The sequence below is a fragment of the Orcinus orca genome, chromosome 16 (genome assembly GCF_937001465.1).
Source record: "Orcinus orca chromosome 16, mOrcOrc1.1, whole genome shotgun sequence".
Classification (NCBI taxonomy): Eukaryota; Metazoa; Chordata; class Mammalia; order Artiodactyla; family Delphinidae; genus Orcinus; species Orcinus orca.
In genome coordinates this window covers 78,202,628-78,208,627 of record NC_064574.1, presented here as the reverse complement: position 1 = coordinate 78,208,627, position 6,000 = coordinate 78,202,628, and the positions used below count along the sequence as shown (strand labels likewise).

Genomic DNA, 6,000 nt, shown 5'->3' with positions numbered 1-6,000 from the left:
GGATGGTGCAGGGTTCAATCTGTATCCTGGGTACCACTTTTTCCAAACCAGTGTTGGGAGAAAATCACCAAGACATCCGTGCCATTTGTCCCCACCCGTTTTGGCCTCAAGACAGCTCAGTAAGACCTGGAGTTCGCACGTCAGCTACCCTGTCTCCTCCTCATCCCTTCCTGTCCAGTTCAAACGTCACCTCCCCTGTGAAGCCTTCCCGGAAACTCCAGGAACCTCCCCAACCTTCTCCGCAGCTTCCCGAGCTTCCATCTCTCGCAGTGCTCTGGGACATCCTTGTGAGCAGAGCAAGGCTGAAGGATGCTCTTCCGCCAAACACGACTGGAGCACCAATAGGTGCCCAGAGCTGAGGTAGGGGATGGCGCGCCTCGGACGCCCCACGATTGACTGCCGCTGGAAGCGGTGGACAAGGCTCCACTCCGTTTTCCGCCCGCCCGCCCCCTTGCGGCGCGGCGCCGCAGCCTGAGAAACGCGAGGCCGCGCGAGCGCGCGCCTGACCCCCGCCGCGCCAGGCCCCGCCCTCCCGCGCCCGCCCTAGCGCCGGCCCCTTTTGTTCCCTCCTGGAGCCCGGCCGCTCGCTCCGATCCCCCTCAGCTCCGCTCTGCTCGGCCACCGGGAGCGCAGGCGGCGGCCGGGGCTGCCAGGGTCAGAGCCTCCCGCCTTCCCGCCGCCGCCCGGCCGGCCGCACGCGCGGCGCGAGGCCCGGGCCCGGAGCGCGAACGCGGAGCCCCGGGCGCCAGGAGGGGCTGCAGCCGGTGGGCAGCGGCGCGCGGGGAGGGGCTGCAGCATCCTCTGTCCCCGCGGCGCCCGGGCCGGGAGAGGAGGGGGCCGGGTGCCCGGCCACCCGCCGCTCAACCTGATGCTGGAAGGGCGAAGGTAGGAGTAGCCGGAGGGACCCCGAGGGAGGGGGCTCGATGGGCAACAAAGGACGGAGGGAGGCGGGAGGCCGCGGTAGCCCCGGCCTGGTCCGAAGCGGGGCGGCCGGCCCGCAGGCATTTTCGGGGCGTGGGGGAGGTCTAAGGGTCGGGGGCTGGCGGGTGGGCGTGAGCGGGAGCTGGTCCTGGGTGCACCCCCAACTTCCCCGTCGCCTGTAGGCGAGGAGGGGGCGCTGCTGGTGTTGGCGGACCCTTCCCGGGCTGCGGGTCCTCTCGGTGAAGGCATCACCGGCACCCTCGGTGCCCCCAACAGGGCTTCGGCACATACACTGGGGAGCCGCCCGTTCCTCCTCCCAAGGGCAGCGCTGGGCGGCTGGACGCGCCGCGGGGCTCTGGGCTCACAGGCCCGGCGGAGGGGGGTGGGGTGAGGGTGGTGGTGGGGTGAGCCTGGTGGGCGCGGCTACGCAGCCCCAGGATCTGGGAGGACACGGAGCCCCCGCTCCGCTGGCCGGGGTCGCCTGGCCAATGCCCTTTGCACAACTTGGTTGAAGTGCATGTCGGAGAGGGTTAGGGGGAGACTGGGGTGGGGCGGCTTTCCGCAGGGGTGCCCCCCCTCCAAGCTGGCGCTCATGGCTGGTGAGGCAGCACATTTTCTGCCCTCCCCACAGGGAGGGGCCGTGGCCGCGCGGAGGATGCTTCGCTGGGTCTCCAGGGCCCGCCCGTTTGGGTCCTTCAGGCAGGGCCTGGGCGGGGCGGGTGCCCACTGGGCACTGCCATGCAAGTCCCAACCCCACCCTGGATAGGAGGGGGCACCTTGTGGGGAGTCACACACCCAGCTGCGAATCCCCCAACCTCTGAGATGCCGCCTCTCCCTTCTGGGTGAGAAGTGGGAGTCCAATACTGGGGGGGCTGCCCTCCATCCTGTAAGATGCCTTGGGAGGCTAGTGGGGGTGGTGCTGGCTTAGGGTTGTGGGCAGAGGAGGGGGAGGGTGCAGGGAGTACCACGTGGGGCAAGACTCCCAACCAGTTGTAATGTAAACAGTGAGCTCTTCATTCATCCAGCTGCTGTCACCTGGCCCTGCACTGCCAGGGGCCGACAGGTACCCAGGACTGGGGCCTCGCTGCTCCCACGGAGCACAGCCCAGCAGCCTTTGACGAGTGCAGTGATGAGGGAGCTGGGAGCACAGAGGAGGGACACCTGGAGGATGGGGTGGAGCAGGGAGCTTGATAGAGCTCACTGTAGAAGTTTGCTGTCAGGATGCCAAAGGGGGCTTGAGGGAGGGGAAAGAGCATTGGCAGGGGATAGGAGTCAGAAGAGGAGGCAGGAGGCCTGGTGGCTGGTGGCTGAGAGGAGCAACAAAGGATTTGGGTGACTGGGGCATGAGGTTTAAGGCAAGAGAGGTTCTGTTGTTGGAAGGGATTGTTCTGTCCCTCCTACTTTCCCAGGTGGAGCTCCTTAGATGCCCTTCTCCATAAGCCCTGGATGTACTGGCATCTGCAGTGCCTGGCCTGGGAGGGGTGTTGGGATACAGGCTCTGGGACAGGTGGAGGGGGATGGGACGGAGAGGAGTTTCAAAGGCAGAAGAGTCTGGCGGAGGAGACCCGGGGGGACCCTCAGCACACAGGACTGTGTACCCGTAAGCCCCCAGGTGCAGCCAGCAGGCTGGGAAGGAGGTGCCTGGAATTTGTATGCAGAGCCTGAAATGCCAAGGGGTGCCTCCCACAGAGGCACTAGTCCCTTTTCAGCATCTGCTGTCCACTCTGGCGATTAAGAGTTTGGATGCTGGAGCCTGACAGCCTGGGTTCAAAGCCCAGCCCTGCCACTTACTTGCTGTGTTACCTCAGACAAGTCACTACACCTCTCTCTGCCTCAATTTCCCCATCTATAAAATGAGGATACTTAAGGTATCTACCTTTTAGGGTTATTGAGAGAATTGAATGGATGGATGTGTGCAAAGTGTGTACTGTGATGGAGAGAATGCCCGGTGTTTGTTGTCGCCGCTGTACTAGGTGGCCCTCCAGCCTCCATCCACACCCACGAGTGGCCCATCCCCTCCCCAGCTGTTTGTCCACTGTCAGGTAGTCCTGCCTTTAGCCCTGCCCAAGGCCCTGCTGTTCTCTGCTTTAATGCAGCCTCCTCCTTGGGCTGTTCTCTCTGCTCTGGTCCAGCCTCCCTTGGTGATGGGAAGGCCGCCATCCCCACAACCCTGGCCATCCTTGCTCCTTCTGCTCTGGTCCACGATGTGGGGGACAGTTCTCTCTTGACCTTTCCTCCCTGGCCTTGCCACCCTAAAGATTGATCCTGCCCTCTTGATGCCGCCTACCCTACCTCTGCTTCAACACCCAGAGGAGAGAAGCTGCGTTCTTCACCCCTCCTGGTTCCCTGCTATCTTAGTCCGAGCTGTCCTAACAAAATACTAGGACTGGGGGGCTTATCAACAACACATCTATTTCTCACAGCTCTGGAGGCTGGAAGTCTGAGAGCAGCATGCCAGCATGGTTGAGTGAGGACTGTCTTCCAAGTCGCATTTATTTTTGTATCCTCACGTGGTGGAAGGGGCTCGGGAGCTCTCTGGGGGTCTCTTTTACAAGGGCACTAATCCCATTCATGAGGGATGCACCCTCATGACCTAATCACCCCCCAAAGGCCCCACCTCCTAATACTGTCTCCCTGGGGGGTTAGGATTTCAACCTATGAAGCGGGGTGAGGGGGGACACATTCAGACCAAAGCACCTGCCCGGTGGCCCTTGGGGAGAATGTCAGCCTTCGTATAGGTTAAAAAAACCAAACAAACCCAATGCATATTGAAGCTTACTCTGCCAGGAACTGTTTGAAGCTCTGAGTGCCTGTATTAGTTTGTGGATATCTTGGTACCATCGCCTCCATTTTACAGATGAGGAAATCAAGATGTGGAGAGGTTTCCCTGTTTGCTCTCCACACATTTGTTAAACACCTACTGTGTGCTTGGGAGACCTGCTTCCTTCCCCCGCCCCACCCACCTGCCTACCTGGTTCATTTTCCGAAAGCGAGGTTTTGGCGGTGCCTTCCTCAAACACCTCCACCTCATTGGCTCAAGTACAAAGTCCAGACACCCCCAGCTGGCTGTGCCCTGCCTTCCCAGCAAGGCTCTACCCAGACAGGCCTCACCTTTTATAAACTGACCAGTGACCCTGGCTTGATGGGCGGGCCTGGCCCTGAGCTGGAAGAGGGGGGAGGGCCCTGACACATGTCTTAGGATTTTGTCGCAGGGAACAGGAACCGCCTCCAATTAGGTTAAGTGAAAGGGGAGTTGAGAGGAAAGGAACTTTGCAGGAAACAGTTGCAGGCAGCCTGGCTCGGCCTGGTTCCCCCAGGACCCGGGAAGCTGGCAGGCAGCCCCTCCTCCGACTTTGCTCTCTCTGGACTGTGGTTTCATTTTCTCATCCTCTCCCAGTGCCTCTGTCCCTTCTCCTCTCCCTGTGGGCTGCTCTCTCTGGATTGCCGGCCTGGCCGCCCTGAATGGTGGCTTCCGCTTGAGGCCCCAGGACCACCCAGGGTACTCCCCTCAGTCTCTGGGCGCCTAAGAGCCGGATGGGCCCAGCCTGGGTGAGGGCGCCCACCCCATCCCCTCCGCTGGTCGGGGCAGGCCACGTGGTCTCTGGGGCTGGGAGTGGAAGACAGTGCTGGGCACAGCTGGTACAGTGTCAGCTGCAGTTATGACGCGGGGTGTGTGCTGGGGGAGAAGGAGTGAGTGGTGGCCTCGCTGTCCCTGGCAGCCCACCTCAGGCCTCCCGCCCCCCTGCCCCGCCCCGGGCTCAGGGGCAGAGGATGTGCTCTCCCTTCAGCGCCTGGGAACTGGTGTGGGGGGGTGGCGATTGCTGGCAGGGCCCCCCCCCCCCCCGTCCCACCACTCCTTCCTCTGGGCTGTGCTGCCAGGCGCACAGAAACAGTAACACAGAACTCAAGTTTTCAGAGGAAACGCTTCAAAATGATAATGAAACATTACCCCTCTGAATAGAAAGTAGAGCATATCAGGTGGTTTTTATTAACAAGGCATAAATTTGGGGCCTCGTGCACTTACCGGCTTCCGTCTTCCCGGAGCAGCTCTGGCTCCATCCCTGGAACCTACCTTTGACTCCAGCTGCAGCCCAGAGAGACAGACGCCCACTCCTCATTCACTTCCATCTGTGCCTTTGTCACCCTGAGAGGGGGGAATTTGAGGCTCACACCGAGGGCCTGGTTTTCTAACCTCTCCTCCCTAAGGAGGTGACCCTGTGGTGTCCAGGGCTGATCTGCTCCTGTTTGCACCCATCTCCTCCCCGGGGTGCCCCAGTCCTGCCCTCCAACCTGCAGCATCGAGGGTGATGGCTGGGGGGAAGCCAGCCCCTCGCTGTGGGGGGAGCACAGTACACCTTAGTTTTGGACCCTGCCTTTGAGAAGCTTTTGCTGAATTAGGAAGACATCAGCCCCCTTCCTGAAAGTGTAAACGACACCAGCATCTTTGAGGAACATTTTAAGGTCAGAGCAGAAGAGCCTCCCTGCCCAGTGGGGTCATTGCCCTGGGAGTGGTTCAAGTCTCAGCGAGGGTTGCTCGGGGCAGGGCACGGGGTGTGTGGGAAGGCTGAGGAGACTGGGGGAAAAGGACTGGGCTGCGTCCCGAAGGGTGGGTGGACTTGGGTAGGTAGGGAGTGCCTTCCGTATGGGCACAGGGAGAGAAAAGGGAAGGAGAAGTTTGGGCGGCAGGGTGTCGAGTGTCCGGCGGGGGTGGGGTTCAGCGTGGAGCCCACCATTCTTCCAAGTCCACTGTGAAGTCGGGCATCTGGTTGTCGGACCCTGCGGTGAAGGAGGGAATGACGTTTGGTGTTTCCCGATTTGTTTTTTTTTTGCTACCTTGTGCGCTGACCCCGCTCCTGCCGTTCCTTTTTCTGCTGTAGACTGTGCCCTGCTTAACGTCATCTGCTTGTAAGTTCGCTCCGTCAGCTCTCATTCAGCTTCTTTCCCATTCAGCTGGGCACTGGGAACTCGGAGCAGAGGAGGGAAGGCATCTGAAAGGGTCTCGTGTCTTCTTTGTCCGATTCCAGAAAGGACTTGAGGTGATTTACAAAGATAAATGCAGTATAACGGGATGAAAAAGTT

At 60.9% G+C, this 6,000-nt stretch overlaps 1 protein-coding gene across 6 annotated transcripts in view; it reads left to right on the top strand.

Moving 5' to 3' along the window:
* The first annotated feature begins 549 nt into the window (after window positions 1-549).
* CLIP2 (CAP-Gly domain containing linker protein 2) overlaps window positions 550-6,000 on the top strand; it is a 76,632-nt gene continuing 71,181 nt past the window's right edge. For 2 of the 6 annotated variants that reach the window (XM_033426323.2, XM_033426321.2), the window contains exon 1: window positions 554-885. The gene's annotated coding sequence lies outside the window, so the exon portion shown is untranslated. Of the gene's footprint in view, window positions 886-6,000 lie in introns of all 6 variants that reach the window. The other 4 variants (XM_049699851.1, XM_033426324.2, XM_049699852.1 and 1 more) reach the window with 3 other exon arrangements.